We start from the raw sequence: 14434 nt of genomic DNA on the forward strand, positions 1-14434 counted from the left end.
TTCTCCATCAGAGAGGGAAGAAGTGTGCTCTTCATTCAGCTCTTCCTATGTACAGATATTTCAGCAGAAGCCATCTTCAAAAATAGGGTTACACAGGCAACAGCAGAACTTCAGCACAGTAACCACGTAAACTACCACAGCTGCCAACCCATAGCAAGCTGCAAATCCCTGCTGCCTCCACCCAAAGCTTGGTGCTTCGCTAATTAAAATAACCATAGAATCCATGGGGAAAAAGGAATATCCAGACTTGAATGATCTTTTCCCTTGCCACAACTCTGCAGTGCATATCACAACACTCTGCATATTTGCTGCTCCCATTCCCAGCTTGGCATTAAGTGATGAAGAGCTGAAGTGTTTGTGTCTCAGAGCTCAGGGAAAAGCGAGAAGCAGCAATGATTTCAGAGTGCACCTCTTAACATTACCACCACCTCACGTGCTTGAAAACTGAAATTTATCACATAAACACTTTCCCAGCATGGGTGTATGCTGTGTTTGCTTTAATAAAATCCTCAAAAGAAAACAAATATTTCCACATCTTCACGCTTACAGAAATACTTAAAAAAAAAAAAAAAAAAATCAGGAAAAGTCCTTACCCTTCTGAAATTAGTAATGAAATCAGCATGGGGCCCAAAGGAAGCAAAGGGGCAGCCCTTCAGAAGGGCCAAGATTTTGTCTTGTGTTTAAAACCCCACAGTGGCAGATCTGTAAAGACCAACAGAATCCTTTCAGTGACATATATCCTACCATGGAAGCATAAAACTTGTCTTTTCCTGAAGAACAGTTTATGAACACATCTCCAAGGACTTATTCCTATGGACACCATGAATCTGAACTGCGATGCTCTGTTTTCAAATATCGAGTTTCACATTTTCACAGCTTATTTGGAATAACATTTGATACACAAACGGTGTAAGTGATACTCACAGATACAACAGGCACTCCTCTATAACCATATGGTCTCCCTATCTGCATAGCTTTTGTAGCAAATATAGCCTGAGCCACTGAATTCAAACAAGAGATATTTAGGCGACTTAAAAATTCAAGCAAGCCATTGCCATGCAACATTAAATGCATTCATATCTGTGAGCATCAAATTCCACCTATTAATGGATCAGCCATCCTTTGCAGCTCCCAATTTACATATCCAGCCTGCAAGCTGCTGAGGGGCACTGGGTGTGAAATACATTAATACATTAAATCTGAAAAAAGGAAACTAACGCCCACCGTAATTCAACTTAATGGTCACATTTTCTTTATATGAAGCACCACCAAGTCCATGTCTTACAAACACACAGCCCATGAAGGCACCCCAGGTGCAATGGGAGACTGAACATTCCAGAGATTGTAAATGCAATACATGCAGTGCTCACAACTGAAATGCATTCAAGTTCCATGCACCCTACATCCACCAGGTCACTAAAGCTTATGCTTATGCTTAAGTTTATGGACATATTTTACAACCCTAGACAAATTCTCAGCCTTTTTGCCAAACCAGACATTATCATCCTTAACGTAACAGTTCTTTTGATCTTGTAACAGCTAAAGTAGTGCTGGTACATCTATTCTTTGTTATGGTACAGAGCAGTGATCCAATATCACACCTACAATTCACTTTTTTTTTTGTGCACAGCTATCTGGAAACAGATGAAAGAGCAGCACGCGCACCTTCTATCATCCTGCATAGGTGAATGAGCCTCTCCAGTGTCCAACCCAAGGCAATTACAGCTACAGCAAGAAGAAAGATTATTTCTATTTCAAGTCTGTTGAAATAAAAGTCAGCAGAGGATGAACATGGGATAAATGTCATGTAAAAACATTCTCCTTTTTCTTAACTGGGTACCACACAGTTAGGCAGCACATGGGGGAATGAGGGGCAATCACAAATCCAGCCTTTTTTTAGGTCTGTAGCAGCCTGTCCTCCACTGTAACAGGATATGATCAGTGATCTTATTCTCTGCTCCAACTAGTGAAACTAAATGAACTGACATTGGAGAATGAGCTTTGAAGTCCTTGAAGGAGGCCCACTGCAGTGCTGAATAAGGACAATTCCCAACAGCCCACAGCCACTACTATGATACAAGCAAAAACAAAAGCAAAATCAAAAAATGTACAGTGCAGAATAATCAAGCCCTGATTTGTAACTAAAATGTTCAGAGGAAAAAAAACAAAGAAAACCGAATATGGAAGGTTAATGCAGAGTTTCATCAGAAGTCTTTCCCAAAAGTGACAGAACTGCAGCCAGCAATCGGGTGCTCTTTGGTCCAGCACCCAGGCTGCTGGGTGAGACCCACACTCAGGCACATCTCACAGGCATCAGCTACAGAAGATCTGCAGAAAGGAAGGGCAGAATTAGGTGAGCAGTGGGGAAGAAGCAAACACCACTCATTTATTCATAGGCCTTCCTACTCTAACTTGTTGCCTGCCTCATATGTCACAGCGATAAGCACCTGTTTAAGAAAACAGCAAAAAAAAACTCCGCATGTAATCCAATCAAGACACACAATAAAGTCATAGAAGTTAATCAGATCTGAGACATTAGGTCTTTTTCTGTTACTTCTCAGTGACATATCTGGCATGCAACACCACTGAGATGAAGGTCAGGCAGGAACACCCACCCACTTCATCTAGTGAGCCCCAAAATCCCAACGTTTTCCCTTCCTATAGGAAGTTTTCTCCTTCCTTTAAAGGTATGGAGTTTTACAGCAATCAGCCAAGAAGCCTGTCAGGAGAAAACTACATTTAATACTCTGGGTTTGAAACAGAACATTTCTGAGTAAAAATAGCTCCCTTTTTCACTGTCTGCCAGATCTGGGAGGGAGGTGAAAATCTACAGGGACTTGATTTGATGTGTGAAAAAGCAGTATTCTATAGCAGCGAGTATGCACACACTTCTTTTAGGTCAAATAATAGCTCTGCAATAACACAGCTTGCAGGAGAAAACCAAAGCTTGGGATAGATGCATGCTATCTGGCACTGAGTGCTATGACAATTCAAATGCATCCATCAGAAAAAGAACGGAAAACTTGTAAATAAATATTTTTTAAAATCTCATCACCTCACAGTTTTTTTCTTTGAGATGGATTCTTTCAAATTCCAAGTATCTGCTCTGCGATTGGCAATCGTGACAATTATCTTACCAAAACATGAGAAAAAGATGTTCTGTCAGTATGAGATCTAGACACAGAACTGGCCAGCACACAGCCCCTTCCCCCAGGAAGGGAAAAACCACCTTCACCCAGATAGGTGCAGACAGACTCCCTCATCCACAGCTGTGTAGTAGTGCAGCAGAGAGATGTAGTACTTCACACACCATCCTACATGCTTGGTCATTAAATACAGGTTTGTAAGCCTATAAAGTCACTGTTGCTTGCAAGTGCAGAGTAATTTTTTGCATGAACTAGCTTGTTTTGTGGTAGGCCCAAAATTTAATTAGTTTTCTCAGTTTTATTACTCCACATGGTCAAATAACAGCCTGGAGCTACCAGTCAGCTGGAACTGCATAAGGTCCAGAAAATTCTTACTGTGCTTTTCAGGACTGTTTACTATAGCCATAAATCAGCAGCTAGCAAATGACTTTTTGCTCCAGCTCTTCTTGGCCACCAGCACCAATCCTAAATGATCCCATAAATCAATGCAGCAAGGGCAACTCTCAGCTCCAGGGCCACAGAGGGAATAAGGTTGGAAGATCTGTTTCAAACACATTACTATCCTTTGAGAGATAGTCCAGCTATCATCACCTTGGGAGAAGCTACCCCGTGCTGTGGAAGGCAGTTACTGCAGCAGAAGGTTCCAATCAGGTGAAGAACACACAAACCAGCCAGCACAGCACAGCCTCTGGGATCCAGGTTGACTGAACAGCATTGCAGTAGTCACCCTCACGGTGGGATGCCCAACAATTCCTCCAGAGGCCTGGGAGCCTTCTCACACTTGTTTCCAAGTGCTTCACTAGATCAATTCAGAGCCAAACTTCCCATTTTCCGCCTTAGAGCACATTGATCCTTTCTCTATCAAGCAGTAAGCATGGAGAACATGGCTCACCGGCTGCAGGCTGCCATCAGCAAGCAGTTCCACCGCAATTATACATCACAAACAAGCATGTTACACAAAGCAAGGCCTTCATCATCACTGGTACCTAATTGTGAAGGATCACGGAAGGTTCTTCCTTGGAGAAAAGCTCCCTGAAGAAGTGTGTGAGGTATGATGGCAGTCACAAACAGCTTTGCCTCCAACCACCTCGCTTATTCTTCCCTCATGCAACTGAGGAAACTCCAGGGTACGCACTGCTTACAGAGGATGTCAAGTATCAAAGAACACGAAGAACAGCTCCTAGGGGGAAGATTGATCTTGCTTGTTTAACATCAGTTTCATACATCATTACTCTTCTCACCAGCAACACAGGGTCACTGCAGACAGCTGTTCCTAAGCAACAGGAACATATACTAAGAATACATACATCCTCTGCATTTTGCTAGTGCTGGGAATTTAATATTTAGAGCTGAACAAACTCAAGGTCCGTGTGAGATTTCTGTGCATTCTCTTCGTAATTCCATGGCACTGAGAACAACCTACTGGCTCTGTTAATTAGTACCTTCTAAACAAGGTCACGTCCAGAGATCTACAACTCTTCTCTGGTTTGTGTTTTTCAAACACGGAAGACAAGTTGCTACCAGGAAGTTCTGTGTTGATCCCAGAGCAGCTGATGAGACAGCAGCAGCAGCCTTTGCATAAGACAGCCCAAGGCAAAATATCAGTCTCAAGGCAGCTCTACTCCAACAGAACACTCCGTAAGTAAATAAATAAGATCAAACCCACTAAAATACACACACACACAAACACTTCATCGACTCAGAATTACCAGGTAGCTGCTGGAAGGATGCAGTATGCAGGACACACATATGGGGAGACAAGAATATCCAAAGGAGCTTCAGGGAGCTGAGCAGCCACATTCCAGGGAGAGCTTTGGAAGAGCTCAGCCCATCACTGGACTTCAGCTATTTCGTTTCAAGGTGCGTTGGCATCAAGATGATTTCAGGCCAACACATTGTAGAATACCTAATAAGGTGGCAGAGAGAGATCACAGCTTCTTGGCTGCTGCCAAACTCAAACATGCTCAATGCTGCATTTAATTTGCAAGTGTGCCCAGGTACATTTGTGTTCACTGCAAATAAATGAAGGCAACAAGAACATCGTACTTCCTACTACATACTTTCCAGGTCTGGTAGAAAGTAAGTTTAAAAGGCCTGTAAATGCCAAGGCATAAATGCTGATGGCTTGGAAAAGCACCTCCACACTGTTTCAACTTGCTAGGCAGCTGGGTTCGTTCCTCAGGAGACAGGATGATCTCTTCCTCCTCTCTCCCTTCCATCATAACAGAGCACATAGCTAGAGCACAATGCACCAGCTGATTTGCAGAATGGCATCAATCCAGTCTGTGTTTACAGCTTTTTTCCCCTCCTTTCTTTTTAAACACGAAAGCTTAAATGTTCTGTTTGCTTCAGTGATTTTCTGTGTGCAAGACAGGATTTGAGAACAATGCATTAGCAAAGATCTGTGTGCCTAAAACCCACCCAGCACATTCAGCTGGAATGGCAAAACACAGCTACTGCAGCCTCTCACTGCAGCTGGGATCAGGGATACAACAGCCTGAATGCAGCTTGCTGTGCCCCTCAGATGCTACTCTCCAACACACAGGTTTTCAGGAAGCTCAGACAAAGGTACACAAATGTGTAATGAGTAGGAAGCCTCCCGAGGCTTTTACAAATCTAGAGACATCAAGCTGCCAGTAACTCACGAGCTGCGTAAGACTGACTCAGCCTCCATGTGCTTTTCAGTGCGTTTCTTAAGACTCCTTAAAACATTTCAGGAGATGCCTCATTCTACCAGCACAAGCTTCACTGTGCTGCATTTCTTGCACTGCTGATGTCTGCTTCACACTGATGGCTTTTACTTCCAGCTTCATGCTCGAGGCTATCAAGCAAAGCCAACTGTCAGCATACAGGGTGGTGGCGACTGCAGAGAGAAGTATTCCAACAGCCAGGGAAAGGGGAGGTGGTGTGGCTGATCACAAACCATTCATGCTGCAGGGATTAATACCAAGCTCAGGGGCTGGCTGGTGTTCAGTGTGCAGTGGTATTGGAATATGAAGCAGGAACTTGGGGAATTTTTGCTGCTCACCCTGCAAGAAGTGGGAAGATTAATGATCTCCAGGTAGCTTTCTCATGCTGAGCAATCACTCCAGGCTATCATGGCTATAAGCCAAATCTTGGCATAAGCCCTGAAGTGTTGGGAGATTGCCATCCATCAACACTGGGGACAGAAACAGGCTGATCCAGACAGGCTAAAATACAAAGCATTACCCAGCAGAAGTATTCACTGCTCAGTGCCTCAGTTTCCCTCTTGACTGAAGGGAAGATAAATTCCATCTCCCCTTTCCTGGGGACTGCTGCATTCAAAAGAGCCCTTGGCAGAAGGCAGCAAGGGGCTGACAATCCAGACAGCATCATCACAGCAATCTCCTTCAGCAAAACCAGATCCTCTATTACCAGCCCATTCTACCCTTCAAGTCTGTCCAAAGGGCAGTGAATTTGAAGGGAATCTTTTTTTTCCTAACCCTATAACCCAAAATGAAGGAGTCAAAGGGTTAATGCTGCATGACAAAGGTCAGCGCAGTTTGGGGAGGGAGGAGAAAGGCAAGCATTGTGGTCACAGACAGCAGCTCTCTGCACCCAAAATGCCACTTGAGAAATGTAAAGTGATGGCGTTGCTCAGAAAAAAAAGGCCTGAGAGCCCCTGCCTAAATCCCAGGGCTTTATCATTCATAAAAGCCCAGCCCCTTGAGTCATTAATCGTGTGCTCCACGGCCGGCCCCTCACAGAGCAGCAGATGACACATGCCCAGCTGCCATTGCAGCCCCTCCTCAAGGTAGTGGGACAGAGGCAGGTGCACCCCCAGTGCCCTCTGCTCGAGACTAATCTATTCTCCCTCCTTGTCCTCTGCCTTTCATCTCCTCCAGCAGCCCACGCTGACAACTGTAAATGAGATTAGACTTCAAGGCGTGGGGCAGATGCAGAACCCCCTCTGTGCACTGCCAAGAGACCCTTGTAAAGTGTCTTTCCCCTTTACAATGCACAGCTTGGTGGAGGGGGGAAAAGGGAGAAAGCTTCTAGTCACATTCATAGACATGTCCAAAAAGCAGACAAGGCAGACCCTGGTGCTAATCCGTTGTCATACTGAACAGTCTTTCCATCAGCACCTCTGATTCTCCCATCCATATTAGAGTCAAAGTTTATTACTTTGTCTCATTTCCTATTTCTAGTTCCTGTAACCTCCTCTTTGCAGCGCCACGCTGCTCAGATGCAGACATAACGTTCTGATGGGCTCAAATTAAAGAGAGAGCAGAAGTCCAAAATCCAGGTAACAACTTGAAGGTAGCACATGACTCCCACCCACACTGCTGCTCACACAGACATCGTTTCCTATTCCCCATCTTGCAGTTTCTCCTCTGCCTGCTCCCAGGGAGCCACACCAACCAGCAAAGCAATAGAAAGTGGTAAAATCACCCGGCACAAACCTACAGAGAGCTTCCAGCCTCAGCCAGCAACAGCAGCCAGGGAAACTTCTCAAAGGGAAGTGTGATGTTTAGTTCAACAGCATCCCAGTAAACAAACTGGAATTTCTTTTATAGCATGGGAAAGAGCTCAGCTGTGTTAAAGTCTATCCTGAGAAAAGGGGCATGGTTAATATAAAAGATCATCAAGTTCAACATAATTCCCTTTCTTAGTTACCACCAACCACGATCACAGCTGGCCTGGTTTTATGGATTGCTTTTTGCAATTTCAGTCATGCAGGAACCAGCCCTGGATTTAAGGAGGCTGCAAAGGCAGCATATTTTCAAGAACATTTTAATGCTTTAGAGGCTGTGACAGAGCAGGTTCAGCTGCACCCACTGCTGGTAGTGTCAGCAACTGAACCCTTCCTGACAAGCACACGCCTGGTCCAGAATCATGCAGTCTCATTTCTGAGCTCAACTTTTCCATTAGCTGCCCACACAGACCGGGTAACTTGGCATCTCTCTGCATTCCCCATAAACTCTGTTCATCTGTTGCCATCACACCCACGTGCAAGTCTCAGGAAATAATCCAGGATTCCTAAAGCAGCTGCAACAAAAACACAGCCTGGATTGACAAGCAATAGAGTCAAGGTGCTGCGCCAGAGAGGAGGGTCTTTTGGGAGAGCTGTGTGTGGGGCTATTTAAAACAAGTTTGTTGTCATGACTACACACCAAGGTATGGGTGAGGAGAAGTGAGAACTCCAAGATGAAGGCTGGTAATACAAATTCACCCTTGAAATCACAGCAACCATGGGGACGAGACAGAGATGACATGAGCTCTTGGCATCTAAAGCAGCTAAAAGCCACCTCTGGAAGACAGTTTGGTCCTAATAAGGAACACCATCATCTTAGATAGTCCCTTTTACCCAGTATGGCCCAGGGCTGCGTAATACCGATTAGCTGCAGTCTTCTCTAAAGCAGGGACACTGGGGACACAGAGGCAAAGAAGGGCACCCGAGGCCTTAGAAAGGACATAGCAAAGCAGGAGCAATCATCCAGCTTGGGTTCAAATAGGACATGCATGCAAGGGAATTAAGGAGGGATCTTAGTAGCACACAGAAGTATGAAACCGCCAGGACCTGCTACTGGGATTGTCTCGCTTTTGAGATTATCTGAAGATGAGCAAAAGAGAACGTTTTTGGCCACTGAAGAATAAGTGAATGCAATGCAAGTGGCCGTGGAGAACAGAGAAAGGCAATGCCTTGCTCTACTCAGAGCCTGGGTTCCACAGACTGTGGTGTGCTCAGTCAGTGCAGCTCTGTAGAAGGCAGCAGATGCAGAGTTAATGCGTGTGTGGGGGTGGAGGGTGTTTATGAGCACAATAAATAAATGTATGAAACCCTATAAAAGTTCCCATATAAAAGTGAGTTAGAGCTGCTCGAGGGCCATGGCCTCATAATAAAAAATGCATCTCCTCAGGATGGCATGAAGCAGCAGCTGTACTGTAACTTTCCGGCTGCAGCACTGGAAACTGCCTGTCTGCCAGCTCCCAAGCTCCTGGGTGAAGTCTTGACCCCCCAAAACGCTCTGGATTTTGTTCTGAGGAGGGCTTCTTTGAACATCAAAGCCCAGGAAGCAGAGCTGGACCTGCCGGTTTGCTAAATCTTAGTTTTTACTTCTTAAAAGATGCAACCTGGCAGGAGATTGTGGCTTCAGTCACTGACAGCTCCCAGTGTGACAGAACAGAGCAGGATCAAAACAAATAGAAAAATTCTTCCAGAAATCAGTGTCTTTTGCTTCCCCTCCAAAACAAATAAGGAAAAGCACAGCTTTAAGCCTGAGTAGCAATATTCACCCAGAAGTTCTGAGTTTTTCATTTAAGATGATGAGAGGGGAGGGTCAAAACCACCACCAAAATCCTTTACATTTTATATGTCTAAACAGAAAACTACTTTTTTGTCAGTCCGAAGTAAAGTTTTGCAAACTTCACCTCCTCCCCTCCCCCCCCCCCCAAAAAAAAGTAAAAAGCTTTAATAGTAATTTCGTTCTCACCACTGTCAAGAGCAAGGACGGGGGATTGCTGACCTCTCCTTTGCATCATTTACCATCAGACGAAATCACCTTGGAAACAAAAGACTTGCGGACTCCCAGCCGCTCCAACACTTCCCCCAGGGTCTTCTCTTATTCTGCTGCCCTGCCCGGAGGTGCTGAATGCAGAAGCCCACATGCCCCACCTGAACAGATGACTTAAACTTTGGTCCCAGACCATAAGTCACACTTGCACAGGGCACATAAATCTTTGGCCACTCCTTTCCATCCTAAACACATTTAAGGCCAGGCTGCATCTCCCAGCAGAGCTGCAACAAGACTCTCCTCATGTTTCACACAGATGCCAGTTAGAGCTAAACAAAACATTCTCCTCTCCTACCATCACAGAGCTGCTGAGATAGCAACCTTGTTCCACGACAAACAGCATCCTGTAATTCACTGCAGGGCTAATTGCATTGCAGAGCTGATATTGCTCTCCAGGAAGACGTCAGCTCCTCGGCTTTGCCCAGAGGCAACAAGGACCTTATTGATGCATTCAGGACTCACAACCAGCAGTCACAGGTTGCATTCTCTTTGATTACAAAGCCTTACAGACAAGGCTTAGAATTCCACTGCAGTCCTAATTGAAACATAGCTAATTATCAGAGTCCTGTCTTTGCAACCCAAAAAAAAGACATCTACTATTCAGACAAGTCCAGGGGGAAATTACCCATTCCTTCCTTTGAGCCTGGGGTAGCTACCAGCCAAGATCCCCATCCCACAAGGACTCAATGACTTCAAAGGATGCTTGTAGAATCAGACTCCAAATTAGGTCCAACTCTAGAGACGGGAGAGAATTCCAAGTGGCTGCAGCAAACATTCAGCTCAGATCACGAACAGCTTGTCTCGAACCCACGTTTGGAGTAGCAGCATTTCCTATGAGCCCCGGCAAATTCAAATACACCACACAACTTAGGTGTGAACAACAATTGTAGCAACCTAATTCCTCACTGCCAGTTGCTTGACTGAGCAACATCAAATGTGCTGCAGTTCAGATGTGTGGATTAGCAGCTGGTCACGGCTAAGCAGATATAAACACGCACTCACCAGAACTAGTTTCTGGCTGGATGATAACAAGACCCCCAAGGAACCAAGAACATTCTTTTGCAGAGACTGCATGGCAGCCTTCAGCTCTGTAGTTCAGCCATACAGAAGCAAAACTGCTCCCTTGTAATGCAGGGACAAAAACCTATCAGAACTTTAGCAATGCCAGGACAATGCCAGCATCACAGTAAGTTCACTTACAGAAGATGACATTTACACAGACATGCAAGAGCACAGAAGTTTGTGACACCCAGAGTGTGCTGCAGTTTAGAAGCAAGTCAACCCTAGAAAAATTCTTCAGTTTATAACTGCTTCATATTTCAGCCTAGCAGATGGAAGGAACACCAAAAAGCAAACATGTCAGTTAAAGCAGCTAAAAGCATAATTTACAAACTGGAATCTGCAGCCCAAATTCTCAGCAGCTCTAATTCAGAGCTCTGCAGAACTGTGTGCATTTCACCTGGCTACAGATCGGACCCCCAGTACTTATCTGATATGACCACAGCCTTTGGTAGAAAAGCAGGTATTTTGCTTATCCTGTAGAAGTTAAAAGCAGCAGGTCCTCCACTGGAACAAACAGATGTAATCCTGCACGAGTCAATTTAGAAATTAAGGAACCTTTTTAAAATAATAAAGCATGGATTTTACAGCACTGGTCCTTGTTTGCCAGTCTCAAAGAGAGGAGATCCTTTCACCCAAGGAGCAAAGACAGCGCAGTGCTCAGAGCACCTGCTGCAGCAGCTCTGCTCAGAGGGTGGTCAGGCTGGGCCCACTTCTGCACCTGGCAGCTCTGATGAGGAACAGAGAGGAAGGCCCAAAGCAGTAACGATGATAATGACTTGCATGCTGGGAACACGGAGCTCCTAGATGGTATGTTAAAAGCACACAAAATCTGGTACAGAGGAAATTAAGTAAGGGTTACACTCTTTGCTCACAAGACAGAGACAATACATCAGTTGTTCACATACCTGATCAAACAGAGCTTTCCAGTGCTGAGAGGCAAAGCATAGAGGGAGGAAAAAGAACAAAAAGGTATAAGAGCAAAGACATTAATATGCAGTAAACTGTAGAAATATATTCTACAGAGAAATAACCAAATGATTTAGTGCCATTTCCAATATCCTTCTTCATCCCAGAACCACCTACCCTTCCGGGAGGAGGAGGCAGGGGAATCTACCAACCACAGGGAGTAGAGTTTTCATTTACAAATCCAAATTAAGAGGAACTCAGAACATTCATGTGTTAATTCTGTTTTCTTCTGCTTTGTCTACTTGCAAGCAAGTAAGGAATAAAAGGCTTTTTATCCACCAGGATCAAGACAGCTTGGTGTATGTTGAGGGGAGGGAGGAGTCAGCAATGCTTTTACAGATCACTGTGGCCCAGCACTGACCCGCAGACTGCCCCATCTGGTTCTGAGCCTTGCCCTCTGCCTGCTGCTAACACTGGCAAGGATTTGCTGCAAGGCCTTTGATAACCCATCAGGTCTCAGAATCACATCTGTCCACATCTAAGCAATAGGTAATACTTCTAGTACAAGGTGGAAGGGGAGAAGGATGGAGAGAATCTATTACACATTCTGTTCCAGATCTGTCTTAAAGGCTGTGCATAGAAAGAAGATCCATTTCAATGCAGACTACTATATGAACACTCCACAAGTTCTTCTCTTCACTAAGGAACAGAAAGAACAAGCTGATGACCGGCTGCACTTTATGCACTGTACAAAGACCAGTGCCACACCACCTCCTACCCCATCACTGCTGCCTCACAGCACCAGGAATATAGGAAATTCCTAATGAAGTGCTTAACTCTCTTATCTCCTGGATTTTCATTCTATGATTCTATGATTTGAGGTCGGAAGAGAAAGCATTCCATGGAACAAGTGACCAGGGTAACTGCTGGTTTGTATTCCCCACAAACCTGCATGTTCTCAGTTCTCCTTGCCTGAAGGAGAACAACGCTTTGTTGCTGCCTCACTCAGCTTCCCAGAAAACAAAAATGAGAAAATTAACAAACATAAGACTCTCATAAGCAAATCTCCTCACGAGGATACATGCAACACAAAGCTCTGGTGAGAGTGGTATCCAGTTCTCTTAAGAATATTTTCTTTCCCTTGGTAGGCTGATCTAAAGCAGAACTGACTGGAGAGACGGTGGGTATCAGCACACTGAATTCCATTTAATCATTTCAGCTCTTGGTTCCCACCTTCCCCATATCCCCATCCATTTATAAACTCCCATTCATCATCATAAATCAGCCCAGCACTTTAAAGAGAACATTTTGGAACTGCTTGAATCCTGGCCTTGTGAAATGCTGCTCTGAGAGCTGTAATGACATCACAGCTGAGCTCTCACGCTGTCAAGGCTGTAACAGCCAAATATCCGCTGTGTAATATTTTTGTGGCTGACAACATACAAAGAGCTCACCTTGTGTCAGCAAGGCCAAGCAGAAGAGCTCACATCAAAATCTCAAATGTAATAACAGAAAATCAGCCCCAAGTCAGGTCTCAGGGGAGCACGCCTCTCCCAGCACTGAGCAGTCTGAATTTTCAGGGATGATGCTCTGCAGCCTGCTTGTTTCAGCAGGAAATCCTTGGCTGTGGAGAAGGAGGGCATTTACACCACTTCCTGCTCTTCTGACTTGCAGATGATACACGATACCTCAAGTTTCTGCCATATCATCTATTGCCAGGTCTTAGCAGCTTCCCATAAGCAATGCAACTGCAGGCTCTAGCTACGTTTCCTGCAGTCAACAAAATAAGGTACAAGAGTCAAATAACAATGCAGATCCCAAAGTAAGTAACACTGTGAGCTGGATCAGACCCAAGCTGTCCTACCTCAAGGTCAAGCAGCATGTCAGTAGCAGAACTAGGATGATAATCTAGATTTCACTGAGGAGAGCTCGCAGTCTGCCTACTGAGCTGGGACCCCCATCCTGCCAGGCTCTCAACACTTCACTTCTCCTGGACACAAAAGCACAGCAGTTCTCATGAAATAAAAGGTCACAAGAATTAGGATTTGGAAACATGTTCATTGAAAGTTCCTTGAAAGCCATCCTTCCCTATGAAAACTACATATTCCCTTGATCAGGTTCGCTCCACTGCCAGCTGTCCGGCAGTTCTGTAGCAGAGGGCAAACTGCAGTACGTTTCCTTCTGAACGTTCTGCACTAAGAAATACAGCCTGGGGAAAGCAGCTCCAGCAGGCAAGTGCACTTCCTCTGCTGCCCTCTGGGAGGAAAATTCAGCAACCAAATTCTAGGGGACTCGGAAGGGGCTGGGGGATCAGGAGTCAGCACTGCCCCTAACAGCTCCATGCGGGTTCCACTAGCAACATCATAAAAGTAGAGGGAAAAGAAGAGGTGTCATTGCTGGAAGCTTAAATTACAAGCGTCGCTTTCACCCAATGCAAGGTTCTAGAGACAGCCCACCAGAAAGACATGCAGTATCACTGCTTCATCCTCCCGTAGGCAGGCACAGAGCTTATCTCTGCAGGCTGAGCAGACACTTGCCAGAGTTTGCTGGGAAGGAGAGCTGCAAACAGTCCTAGGATGCACCAGGAATGCAGGATCTGTTCGCATACATTCCCCCCTCTTTTTCCCCCTCCTACCCCCCCCAGACAGGTGCAGAGCGAGCTCCCGCCTCTGGCAGATGCAGAACGGCCAGCTCAGCTCTGCAGGCTCTGCTGCTGCTCAGCCCGGCAGGAGCTGATTCAAAGCATGCAGGACCACTCGGTGTCCTTCTAGGCTGGGTGAACAG

General features: G+C 45.3%; 1 protein-coding gene and 1 long non-coding RNA gene across 5 annotated transcripts in view; both read right to left on the reverse strand.

Moving 5' to 3' along the window:
* The window catches only part of RHBDL3 (rhomboid like 3), a 49158-nt gene that overhangs the window by 32969 nt on the left and 1755 nt on the right, over positions 1 to 14434 (reverse strand). The window lies entirely within an intron of this gene.
* Positions 62 to 4966, reverse strand: LOC146543087 (uncharacterized). The gene is made up of 3 exons (XR_014887388.1): positions 4133 to 4966; positions 1666 to 1760; positions 62 to 702 (listed from the first exon to the last, which is right to left on the reverse strand). It is a non-coding gene; the product is annotated as an uncharacterized LOC146543087 (long non-coding RNA).

The sequence above is a fragment of the Meleagris gallopavo genome, chromosome 20, assembly GCF_905368555.1.
Source record: "Meleagris gallopavo chromosome 20, MGAL_WU_HG_1.1, whole genome shotgun sequence".
In the NCBI taxonomy this organism is placed as follows: Eukaryota; Metazoa; Chordata; class Aves; order Galliformes; family Phasianidae; genus Meleagris; species Meleagris gallopavo.